General features: G+C 35.5%; 2 protein-coding genes across 7 annotated transcripts in view; both read right to left on the bottom strand.

The window, feature by feature from the left end:
- gria4b (glutamate receptor, ionotropic, AMPA 4b) overlaps positions 1-13,781 on the bottom strand; it is a 352,168-nt gene that overhangs the window by 98,090 nt on the left and 240,297 nt on the right. The gene's annotated exons all lie outside the window — the stretch shown is intronic.
- Positions 1-13,781, bottom strand: part of LOC133551824 (uncharacterized) — a 502,474-nt gene that overhangs the window by 310,290 nt on the left and 178,403 nt on the right. The gene's annotated exons all lie outside the window — the stretch shown is intronic.

Here is a 13,781-nt window from a genome sequence, read left to right as displayed (position 1 = left end):
ATTGACTTGTGTGGCGTGCTAATCAGAAATATTTGGTCACTGCATGACTGCAAACTAATCCGTGCTAACATGCTATTTTGACTAGCTGTATGTACATATAATAATAATAATAGATTTTATTTGTAAAAATCACTTTACGTTGAGCAAACAACCTCAAAGTGGCACAGTGTAAAAAATAGTAATAATAAAAATAAATAAAATATAAAACTAGAAACATCCCAATAGCTACAACCAGCATGCATGTCTATAGAAAGGCTTTTTTTTTAAAAGATGGGGTTTTAAAGCCTTTTTTAAAAGCATCCACAGTCTGAGGTGCCCTCAAGTGGTCAGGGAGAGCGTTCCACAGACTGGGATCCTCATTATGCCTCATTTGTAGGTATATTTGAGCTCATTTTATTTCCTTTACTTATAACCTCTCGGTATTTAATTTTATATCTGCATGTCTCATGATGTATTGGCTGCATTTCAGATAGTTGTATGTGTGCCATATTGTTCCAGACCACAGCAAACGTTACCCAACTTGCAAAGATTGTAATAAATCCATTAGAAGACAGCCTGCCTTGTCCTTGAACTTGGACACACACATCTATACCTTTGGCCAGTCTAAGACAGTCATTTCCAGGAGTTATCTCACCCTCCGAGAAGCCTCCGTTTTATTAATGATTTCCAATATTGCAAAAACGTGTAGAATAAAAATTAAAATACAACATTTCTGTCAACGAAGATTTGCGTCAGCCTTTGATAGTAGGCTATTATAGCTAATATAGACACTTAAATCATGTGTTGCCTTCATTGAGTCACTTATATAAGAATTTTAAAGTCATTTGATAATCTAATATAGCTAATATAGACACTTACATCATGTGTTGCCTTAATTAGAACACTTATATAAGACTTTTTAAAGTAATTTTGATAGTAGGCTAATAGAGCTAATATAGACACTTATATCATGTGTTGTATTCTTTGTAACACTAATATAAGACTTTTAAACTAATTTTGAAAGTAGGCTAATATAAGTAATATAGACACTTACATAATGTGTTTCCTTCATTATAACACTTATATAAGACTTTTAAAGTAATTTTGATAGTAGGCTATTAGAGCTAATATAGACGCTTATATCATGTATTGCCTTCATTATAACACTTATATAAGACTTTTAAAGTCATTTTGATAGCTGGCTAATATAGCTAATATAGACACATAATGTGTTGCCTTCAATATAACACTTATATAAAACTTTTGAAGTCATTTTGATAGTAGGCTAATATAGCTATTATAGACACTTATATCATGTATTGCCTTCATTATAACACTTATATAAGACTTTAAAGTAATTTGGAGAGTAGTCTAACATAGCTAATATAGACACTTACATCATGTGTTGCCTTCAATATAACACTTATATAAAACTTTTGAAGTAATTTTGATAGTAGGCTAATATAGCTATTATAGACACTTATATCATGTATTGCCTTCATTATAACACTTATATAAGACTTTTAAAGTAATTTTGATTGTAGGCTGATAGAGCTAATATAGACACTTACATCATGTGTTGCCTTCATTATATGACTTATAAAAGACTTTTAAAGTAATTTGGAGAGTAGTCTAACATAGCTAATATAGACACTAACATCATGTGTTGCCTTCATTATATCACTTATATAAGACTTTTGAAGTAATTTTGATAGTAGGCTAATAGAGCTAATATAAACACTTATATCATGTGTTGTCTTCATTATAACACTAATATAAGACTTTTAAAATCATTTTGACAGCAGGATAATATAGACACTTACATCATGTGTTGCCTTCATTATAACACTTATACAAGACTTTAAAGTAATTTTGATAGTAGGCTAATAGAGCTAATATAGACACTTATATCATATGTTGCCTTCATTTTATCACTAATATAAGACTTTTAAAGTCATTTTGATAGCAGGATAATATGGCTAATATATAAACACTTACATCAGGTGTTGCCTTCATTATAACACTTATACAAGACTTTTAAAGTAATTTTGATAGTAGGCTAATAGAGCTATTGTAGACACGTACATCATGTGTTGTCTTCATTATAACACTAATATAAGACTTTTAAATTCATTTTGATAGCAGGCTAATATAGCTAATATAGACACTTACATCATGTGTTGCTTCCATTACAACACTTATATAAGACTCCATCCATCCATTTTCTACCGCTTATTCCCTTTAGGGGTTGCGGGGGGCGCTGGCGCCTATCTCAGCTACAATCGGGCGGAAGGCGGGGTACACCCTGGACAAGTCGCCACCTCATCGCTAATAGAACTAATATGGACACATCATGTGCTGTCTCCATTATAACACTTATATAAAACTTTTGAAGTCATTTTGATAGTAGGCCAATATAGCTATTATAAACACTTGTATCATGTATTGCCTTCATTATAACACTTATATAAGACTTTTAAAGTAATTTTGATAGTAGGCTGATAGAGCTAATATAGACACTTACATCATGTGTTGCCTTCATTATATCACTTATATAAGACTTTTGAAGTAATTTTGATAGTAGGCTAATAGGGCTAATATAGACACTTATATCATGTGTTGTCTTCATTATAACACTAATATAAGACTTTTAAAGTCATTTTGATAGCAGGTTAATATAGCTAATATATAGACACTTACATCAGGTGTTGCCTTTATTATAACACTTATACAAGACTTTTAAAGTAATTTTGATAGTAGGCTAATAGAGCTAATATAGACACATCATGTGCTGTCTCCATTATAACACTTATATAAAACTTTTGAAGTCATTTTGATAGTAGGCTAATATAGCTATTATAGACACTTGTATCATGTATTGCCTTCATTATAACACTTATATAAGAATTTTTAAAGTAATTTTGATAGTAGGCTATTACAGGTAATATAGACACTTATATCATGTGTTGTATTCTTTGTAACACTAATATAAGACTTTTAAACTAATTTTGATAGTAGGCTAATATGAGTAATATAGACACTTACATAATATGTTGCCTTCATTATAACACTTATATAAGACTTTTAAAGTAATTTTGATAGTAGCCTATTAGAGCTAATATAGACACTTATATCATGTATTGCCTTCATTATAACACTTATATAAGACTTTTAAAGTCATTTTGATAGCTGGCTAATATAGCTAATATAGACACATAATGTGTTGCCTTCAATATAACACTTATACAAAACTTTTGAAGTCATTTTGATAGTAGGCTAATATAGCTAATATAGACACTTATATCATATGTTGCCTTCATTGTATCACTTATATAAGACTTTTAAAGTAATTTGGAGTAGTCTAACATAGCTAATATAGACACTTACATCATGTGTTGCCTTCATTATATCACTTATACAAGACTTTTGAAGTAATTTTGATAGTAGGCTAATAGAGCTAATATAGACACTTATATAATGTGTTGTCTTCATTATATCACTTATATAAGACTTTTGAAGTAATTTTGATAGTAGGCTAATAGAGCTAATATAGACACTTACATCATGTGTTGTCTTCATTATAACACTAATATAAGACTTTTAAAATCATTTTGACAGCAGGATAATACAACTAATATATAGACACTTACATCATGTGTTGCCTCCATTATAACAATTATACAAGACTTTAAAGTAATTTGGATAGTAGGCTAATAGAGCCAATATAGACACTTATATCATATGTTGCCTTCATTTTATCACTTATATAAGACTTTTAAAGTAATTTGGAGAGTAGTCTAACATAGCGAATATAGACACATCATGTGTTGCCTTCATTATAACACTAATATAAGACTTTTAAAGTCATTTTGATAGCAGGATAATATAGCTAATATGTAAACACATCAGGTGTTGCCTTCATTATAACACTTATACAAGACTTTTAAAGTAATTTTGATAGTAGGCTAATAGAGCTATTGTAGACACGTACTTCATGTGTTGTCTTCATTATAACACTAATATAAGACTTTTAAATTCATTTTGATAGCAGGCTAATATAGCTAATACAGACACATCATGTGTTGCCTCCATTACAACACTTATATAAGACTTTTAAAGTAATTTTGATAGTAGGCTAATAGAACTAATATGGACACATCATGTGCTGTCTCCATTATAACACTTATATAAAACTTTTAAAGTCATTTTGATAGTAGGCCAATATAGCTATTATAGACACTTGTATCATGTATTGCCTTCATTATAACACTTATATAAGACTTTTAAAGTAATTTTGATAGTAGGCTGATAGAGCTAATATAGACACTTATATCATATGTTGCCTTCATTATATCACTTATATAAGACTTTTAAAGTAATTTGGAGAGTAGTCTAACATAGCTAATATAGACACTTATATCATGTGTTGCCTTCATTATAACACTTACATAAGACTTTTGAAGTAATTTTGATAGTAGGCTAATAGGGCTAATATAGACACTTATATCATGTGTTGTCTTCATTATAACACTAATATAAGACTTTTAAAGTCATTTTGATAGCAGGATAATATAGCTAATATATAAACACTTACATCAGGTGTTGCCTTCATTATAACACTTATACAAGACTTTTAAAGTAATTTTGATAGTAGGCTAATAGAGCTAATATAGACACATCATGTGCTGTCTCCATTATAACACTTATATAAAACTTTTGAAGTCATTTTGATAGTAGGCTAATATAGCTAATACAGACACTTATATCATGTATTGCCTTCATTATAACACTTATATAAGACTTTAAAAGTCATTTTGATGGTAGGTTAATAGACACGTACATCATGTGTTGTCATCATTATAACATTTATGGAAGGCTTTTAATTTTGTGCGGCTCCAAACAGATTATTTTTAGTATTTTAGTATTTTTGGTCCAAAATGGCTCATTTTGGGTTGCCGACCCCTGATCTAACCTATACATCAATCACGTAGTTGCTATGTTTTGCAGTAATGCATGCATTAGGGATTCCAGTTCTTGGTAGCAGCTGGCAGAGTGGGCCTGAATTGGGCTGCAGAGGAAAATTAAAATACTGAAAATGTTCTAATTATGTGCTGTAATATTGTATTGTTTAGTACCAGCAGGCGATAATTCCCAAATGTGAAACCCACGATATAAATAATGTCCATCCTTTTGGGACTTTAATAATGATTTGGAAATAAAAACAAAGCGTTCTTACACAACAGCAAACAATGTAGCCAAGAATCCTGACTTTTTCATTTCGATAAAAAAAAAATATATATATATATATTTATTTTTGTTGTTGTTGGTTTGATAGTTTTATATATTGTGCTCCTTAGTTCATAATGTTATTATTATTTTTTCATTTTTCAGTATCAAATGTTCAAATATTTCTAGTTTAGATAAGGATTTCATTTTTATTTTTTCAGGCAAATTGATGCACTTTAAATATTATAGACTAATATTACAGACTAAAAAAATATAAAATATTTTAGTAAGTTGATTTATATATCTGTATTTATAATGTTTTGGTTTTCTGTAATCTTAAAAGGGATACAATGTTATGCAGAGGTGTACTTACAACACTTTTTTTTAGACAAATGATAGTATTTATAATGCCTACGGCCAAAAACTCTAAATTAAAAATTTTTTTTTTAAATGATTTTACGTAAATAAAAGCGTTAATTGGACCCTTAAAAATATATTTGTGAAAAAATAAAACTGCCTAATACAGACAATGCTAATGGCTAGAAAGTAACATTCCCAAAGCTGCCTTTTTTGGGAATTGTTGTAGTTTCTTTACAACTTTTCAAAAAATGCCATCTTAAACTGTTGAAAAAAAAATCCTGTTTAATAGTCCAAATATGCCAAAGCAGCTAAATATTCGGGGTGCAATAACACAAAACTTTTTTACTTCCAATATGATACCGATATAGAATTTTGGCTGATATTGATATCAAACCGATACGAAATCGGCACAAATCACATTACATAGTTTTATTATTTCATAGTGTGGAATGTTAAATATAAAAAAACACTAATCTTATGATAAAGTTTTATGGTTTTAATGTGGAGTGATTGTCATTTGTTTTTTGGCGATTTTGAAGTGGAGTGAGCAATTGTTCTTTTGGCGACACCTAGTGGCCAAAATAATTTAAAATGCAGTAAATTCATGTTTGTTTACATTGACAAATGAGCTGTTTTGAACTGCAATATTTTACCTATATTTAGCTTGTGTGCTCTTGTGTGCTTAGCTGTTGTGTAGCTGCTAGCTTCGAGTAGCCTATAGCTCGCCTTGTTTACATTTTGTAAACGATTTGACTGAAATAGAAGAAAAGACCAACCTTGTACGCTTACTGAAGGATATTTAGCATAAATTCCGGACTACAAGCCACTACTTTTTTCCTACACTTCAAACCCTGCGGCTTACAAAATGGTGCCGCTAATTGCCATAATGTTTTGTGTTCAATAGTGTTTATTAAACCTGAGCAGAGGACTGAAACAGTGTGTTATTTGCACTATGGCGCCATCTTTTGGACGACTTTGCTCACTGTGGGTGTTGATTGTTGAAAAATCTACTTCCTGTTTTGCCTCAAACTGAAAGGAAAACCGTCCATAGCGATTCTGCTGGAAACGGTTCTTCATTCATCCCTCCAAGCAATGTTTTGTAAGTTCTGCGGAGTGGCTAAATTATTTTTCATTGCTGACACTGAAAGGATTTTTTGTTGTTTGTGTAATGGCGCCATCCTTTGCACAAATTCGCTCACTGCAGGTGCTGCAGTGTCCTTCCATTTATCGTAGTGCTCCCCCGAACCGGAGTGCTGGTCAGTCTTCTAGCCGTCCATAGCGTTTCTACCCGCATAGATTCCTCATTCATCACCCCAAGCATTGTTTGTAAGTTTTACAATATAACTAAAACTGTTTATACTTACTAAACCGTCCCATGTGTGATGCATACAGTATTTTTATGTGCCATCGTAATGCAACGTTCGAATTAGCTAATATGTGTGTCTCTGTTAGTATCATTAGCTTGCAACGACATTCTTTTTGTATTGTTTCATTTTCACAAATCCCTCAGTATATTTACCAAAACGTCACGGTGGAGGTATTGAGTCAGTTAAACTGATTGGAGAGCTACCTTCTGCAGCTAGTAGGTCCATGACAATGACTTCTGTTTTGTGTGATCAGCCGTTTTACTGCCTTGTTACAGACACTCTTTGGGTACAATAAGGTACAGTATGTAAATAAACATTTACAAAATATTTCTGTGTAAACAACTCATTTCACAACGGTGTATAGTCCGTATATAGTTCCATATATGGGAAAAAAAATAATTATTCTCAATTTTAGTGGGTGCGCTATATAGTCTAGAACAGGGGTCGGCAACCTTTACCACTCAAAGAGCCATTTTGACCCGTTCCACAAAATAAAGAAACAATGGGAGCCACAAAACTTTTGAAATTTATAATAAAATAACACTTCATACAGAGTTTCTGTTTTATTTTGTGGTACGTATAAACGAGGGGTCTCAGACACGCGGCCCGCACCTCAATATGAAGGTTAGGTTGATGTTAGCGCGGCCAGTGAGTTTTATATGAATGCCCTTTATTAGCATCACGCATACAAATCATCCAAATTTGTCCGGGGGACTCACGGGTTAAAGAGTGATTATTCTCTCCGACGTCTGCTGAGTAACACCCAAACAACACTAACAAGGGCGTACTTTGATGGCACTGTCTTTAGTGTCTTCTACAACTCGTAGAAACAGCTTACTTTTCAAGTCACATGTTGTATGTGGCTTCTTCAGACTCGTACGTACGTGACTGCAAGGCATACTTGTTCAACAGCCATACAGGTCACACTGAGGGTGCCTGTTTAAACAACTTTAACACTGTTAGTAAAATGCGCCACACTGGGAACCCACACCAAACAAGAATGACAAACACATTTCGGGAAAACATCCGCACTGTAACACAAAATAAACACAACAGAAAAAATACCCAGAATCCTGTGCAACCCTAACTCTTCCGGGCTACATTATTCACCTCAGCTACCACCAAACTCCGCCACCCCCAACCCCGCCCACCTCAGCCGAAGCAGGAGGGGGTAGTGGGGGTTGATGGTAGCTGGGGTGATTGATTGATTGATTGATTGATACTTTTATTAGTAGATTGCACAGTTCAGTACATATTCCGTACAATTGACCACTAAATGGTAACACCCGAATACGTTTTTCAACTTGTTTAAGTCGGGGTCCACGTTAATCAATTCATGGTACAAATATATACTATCAGCATAATACAGTCATCACACAGGTTAATCATCATAGTATGTACATTGAATTATTTACATTATTTACAATCCGGGGGGTTGGATGAGGAGCTTTGGTTGATATCAGAACTTCAGTCATCAACAATTGCATCAACAGAGAAATGTGGACATTGAAACAGTGTAACAGTGTAGGTCTTACTTAGTAGGATATGTACAGCCAATAGAGAACATAGTGAGTTCACATAGCATAAGAACAAGTATATACATTAGAAGTACATTTGAGTTGTTTATAATCCGGGGAGATGGGATGTGAATGGAGGAGGGTATTAGTAAAGTGTTGAAGTTGCCTGGAGGTGTTGTTTTAGAGCCGTTTTGAAGGAATATAGAGATGCACTTACTTCTATACCTGTTGGGAGTGCATTCCACATTGATGTGGCATAGAAAGAGAATGAGTTAAGACCTTTGTTAGATCGAAATCTGGGTTTAACGTGGTTTGTGGAGCTCCCCCTGGTGTTGTGGTTCTGGCGGTCATTTACGTTAAGGAAGTAATTTGACATGTACTTCGGTATCAGGGAGGTGTAGCGGATTTTATAGACTAGGCTCAGTGCAAGTTGTTTTACTCTGTCCTCCACCCTGAGCCAGCCCACTTTGGAGAAGTGGGTTGGATTGAGGTGTGATCTGGGGTGGAGGTCTAAAAGTAACCGGATTAGTTTATTCTGGGATGTTTGGAGTCTAGATTTGAGGGTTTTGGAGGTGCTGGGGTACCAGGAGGTGCAAGCGTAATCGAAGAAGGGTTGAATGAGAGTTCCCGCTAGAATCCTCAAGGTGCTTTTGTTGACCAGAGAGGAGATTCTGTAGAGGAATCTCGTTCTTTGGTTGACAATGAAGCCCGGAAGAGTTAGGGTTGCATGGGATTCTGGGTATTTGTTCTGTTGTGTTTATGTTGTGTTACAGTGCGGATGTTTTCCTGAAATGTGTTTGTCATTTTTGTTTGGTGTGGCTTCGCAGTGTGGCGCATATTAGTAACAGTGTTAAAGTTGTTAATATCACAACCCTCATTGTAAGCTGTATGGCTGTTGATCAAGTATGCCTTGCAATCGCTTGAGGATGGTTCAAATGGCTTCACACAACACGTGACAAGCCGGCACACATACAGCGTTGTGTAACAGCGGGCACGACTACATGTATTAGAGGACGTTATGGGTATGCCACCACGGCCCGCACTCATTGTCGCTGTCCTAGGGAAAATCGGGGTATATTTCCCCAGTCAATTTTTGGGGCAGGCACTGAAGTTAGCTACCTCCCGGTAAAACCGGGGTGGTCAGGAAGTATACAGCTCAGCCACACCAGAGTGATCAAAGACCCCTGGTCTAGAAAATAGAGTAGATGTTAGCTGGATGTAAAGTAAACACGCTGTAGATCTGCTTGTGTCAGAAATTTGAGTTGCAAGCCGATATCTTAGTTTTTGTGCTGGTATCGGACTGATATCTAATATCTCGCCCTCTGCACGGTTACGTAGTGACATCCACTCCACTCTGCTCTGCTCTTCACTAATGCATGCAAAGAGAAAAAAAACAAAACGTACGAACCAACGCATTTCCTCTGACCAGAAGACTCGGCACGTCCTCTGATTATATTGCAGTTACTAATTTTACGAGCGTCTATTAGTCCCAAACCCACCTCTGGTGAGGCGGAATACTAAGTGAGTGAGTGGGAAAAAAAATGGCTGAGCGGCGATGGAAGAGTGAGTGAGCGTTTTATCCCAAGCTGGGCAACAGCCCGGCATTAATTATCAGGGCTGGCGGGAGACCATCAACTTTGCTTCCGGCGAGCAGCGAGTCCTTTTCATGAGGGCCCACAGCTCACTGTGACGTGATGCTTCTTATTTCCTGTCATGAAGGAACTTCTACAGTGCACTGACTAACATGTACTGTACTGCTACCCCTACGCCCATGAATAATAATAACTTTTAGGACATTTTTCTATCACACTTATCACACAATATTTGACAGGAGTATTGTTGTTCAAGCTTTGGACAGAAGGGAGGCAGGAATTTAGGCCATGTTCATTGTTTTTTTTTTCTTGGCTCCTTTTATGACACATGAACTCCTATTCATATTTGACACATTGTAATAATTTTTGGGGAATTTTTGGAAACGATTGTACGTTTCTACAGGCCAAAAGTTTGGACACATCCTTCTCCTCATTCAATTATATTGTAGATTGTCACTGAAGGCATCAAAACTATGAATAAACACAAGTGGAGTTATGTACTTAACAAAAAAAAAAAGGTGAAATAACTAAAAACATGCTTTTTATTGTAGTTTCTTCAAAATAGACACCTTTTGCACTGATTACTGTTTTTCGCACTCTTGGCATTCTCTCGATGAGCTTCAAGTACACCTGTGAAGCGAAAACCATATCAGGTGACTACCTCTTGAAGCTCATCCAGAGAATGCCAAGAGTGTGCGAAACAGTATTCATAGCAAAGAGTGGCAATTTTGAAGAAACTACAGTATAAAACATATTTTCAGTTATTTCGCTTTTTTTTGGTTAAGTACATACAGTGGGGCAAAAAAAGTATTTAGTCAGCCACCGATTGTGCAAGTTCTCCCACTTTAAATGATGACAGAGGTCTGTAATTTTCATCATAGGTACACTTCAACTGTGAGAGAAAAAATCCAGGAATTCACATTGTAGGAATTTTAAAGAATTTATTTGTAAATTATGGTGGAAAATAAGTATTTGGTCAACCATTCAAAGCTCTCACTGATGGAAGGAGGTTTTGGCTCAAAATCTCACGATACATGGCCCCATTCATTCTTTCCTTAACACGGATCAATCGTCCTGTCCCCTTAGCAGAAAAACAGCCCCAAAGCATGATGTTTCCACCCCCATGCTTCACAGTAGGTGTGGTGTTCTTGGGATGCAACTCAGTATCCTTCTTCCTCCAAACATGACAAGTTGAGTTTATACCAAAATGGATACATGGATGATACAGCAGAGGATTGGGAGAATGTCATGTGGTCAGATGAAACCAAAATAGAACTTTTTGGTAAAAACTCAACTCGTCGTGTTTGGAGGAAGAAGGATACTTAGTTGCATCCCAAGAACACCACACCTACTGTGAAGCATGGGGGTGGAAACATCATGCATTGGGGCTGTTTTTCTGCTAAGGGGACAGGACGATTGATCCGTGTTAAGGAAAGAACGAATGGGGCCATGTATCGTGAGATTTTGAGCCATCAGTGAGAGCTTTAAATTGTTGACCAAATACTTATTTTCCACCATAATTTACAAATAAATTCTTTAAAATTCGTACAATGTGAAATCCTTGATTTTTCTTTCACATTCTGTGTCTCACAGTTGAAGTGTACCTATGATGAAAATTACAGACCTCTGTCATCATTTTAAGTGGGAGAACTTGCACCATCGGTGCCTGACTAAATACTTTTTTGCCTCACTGTAACTCCACGTGTGTTCATTCACAGTTGTGATGCCTTCAGTGACAATCTACAATCTAAATAGTCATGAAAATAAAGCATTGAATGAGAAGGTGTGTCCAAACTTCTGGCCTGTACTGTACATATATAAAAATGTAATATATATATATATATATATACTTATTTTTTTATTTTTAAAATAGTGTATCGTATCGTATCGTGTTTATTGTATACACACAGGTGTCAAACTAAAGGCCCGGGTGCCAGACTGGACCCGCCACGTCCTTTTATGTGGCCAGCCATGTCATTATTTAAATGTAATATTTTACAGTAACACATTCATCCATCCATATTCTACCGCCTCTTCCTCTCTGTCAGAATTATTTATATGCTAGCTCGATATACACTATAAATTCATACATAGGAGCTATAGTGGCCCCAGTTGTTTCAGAATGTACTACACATCTTGCAAAAGCATTTTTATAAATTGTTTTTACCTCGCTGTCCAAATTTGTGTTGAAACAATAACTAAGTATAATTTTCATTGTTCAATTAAACTACTATTATTTATATTTGACACATTGTAAAATATTTCATTTTAAATTGATTTTTGAGACAATTGTACATATTTATAAATGAATAAATATATACGGTGGCGATCAAAAGTTTACGGTATAGCTCGGTTGGTGGAGCGGCCGTGCCAGCAACTTGAGGGTTGCAGGTTCGATCCCCGCTTCTGCCATCCTCGTCACTGCCGTTGTGTCCTTGGGAAAGACACTTTACCCACCTGCCCCCAGTGCCACCCACAGCGGTTTAAATGTAACTTAGATATTGGGTTTCACTATGTAAAGCGCTTTGAGTCACTGGAGAAAAAGTGCTATATAAATATAATTCACTTCACTTCACACATACCCTTGTAAAGAACATAATGTCATGGCTGTCTTGAGTTTCCAATAATTTCTACAACATATTTTTTGTGATAGAGTGATTGGAGCACATACTTGTTGGTCACAAAAAACATTCATGAAGTTTGGTTCTTTTAAGATTTTATTTTGAGTCTACTGAAAATGTCACCAAATCTGCTGGGTCAAAAGTAAACATACAACAATGTTAATATTTGCTTACATGTCCCTTGGCAAGTTTCACTGCAATAAGGCACTTTTGGTAGCCATCCACAAGTTTCTGGTTGAATTTTTGACCACTCCTCTCGACAAAATTAGTGCGGTTCAGCTACATTTATTGGTTTTCTGACATGGACTTGTTTCTTCAGCATTGTCCACACATTTAAGTCAGGACTTTGGGAAAGCCATTCTAAAACGTTCATTCTAGCCTGATTTAGCCATTCATTTACCTCTTTTTACGTGTGCTTGGGGTCATTTTCCTGTTGGAATGCCCAACTGCGCCCAAGACCCAACCTCCGGGCTGATGATTTTAGGTTGTCCTGAAGAATTTGAAAGTACAAACAGCTCAATTTGTGTTTCATTCAACCATAGAATTTTCCTCCAGAAGGTCTTTTTTTTGTCCATGTGATGTCAGATGAAACAAAAATTGAGCTGTTTGGCCACAATACCCAGCAATATGTTTGGAGGAAAAAAAGGTGAGGCCTTTAATCCCAGGAACACTACACCCACTGTAAAGCATGGTGGTGGTAGTATGATGTTTTGGGCCTGTTTTGTGCTTTAAATGGGTCAATGAAAAAGGAGAATTACCTCCAAATTTTTCAGGACAACCTAAAATCATCAGCCCGGAGGTTGGGTCTTGGGCGCAGTTAGGTGTTCCAACAGGACAATGACCCCAAGCACACGTCAAAAGTGGTAAAGAAATGGCTAAATCAGGCTTGAATTAAGGTTTTAGAATGGCCTTCCCAAAGTCCTGACTTAAACGTGTGGACAATGCTGAAGAAACAAGTCCATGTCAGAATATTAACAAATTGAGCTGAACTGCACCAATTTGAAGAGTGGTCAAAAATTCAACCAGAAGCTTGTGGACGGCTACCAAAATAGCCTTATTGCAGTGAAACTTGCCAAAGGACATGTAACCAAATATTAACATTGCTGTATGTATACTTTT

This window comes from Nerophis ophidion, linkage group LG04, assembly GCF_033978795.1.
Source record: "Nerophis ophidion isolate RoL-2023_Sa linkage group LG04, RoL_Noph_v1.0, whole genome shotgun sequence".
Lineage (NCBI taxonomy): Eukaryota > Metazoa > Chordata > Actinopteri > Syngnathiformes > Syngnathidae > Nerophis > Nerophis ophidion.
Note: the sequence above shows the minus strand (reverse complement) of the source record. Positions and strands in the feature narration are given on the sequence as shown.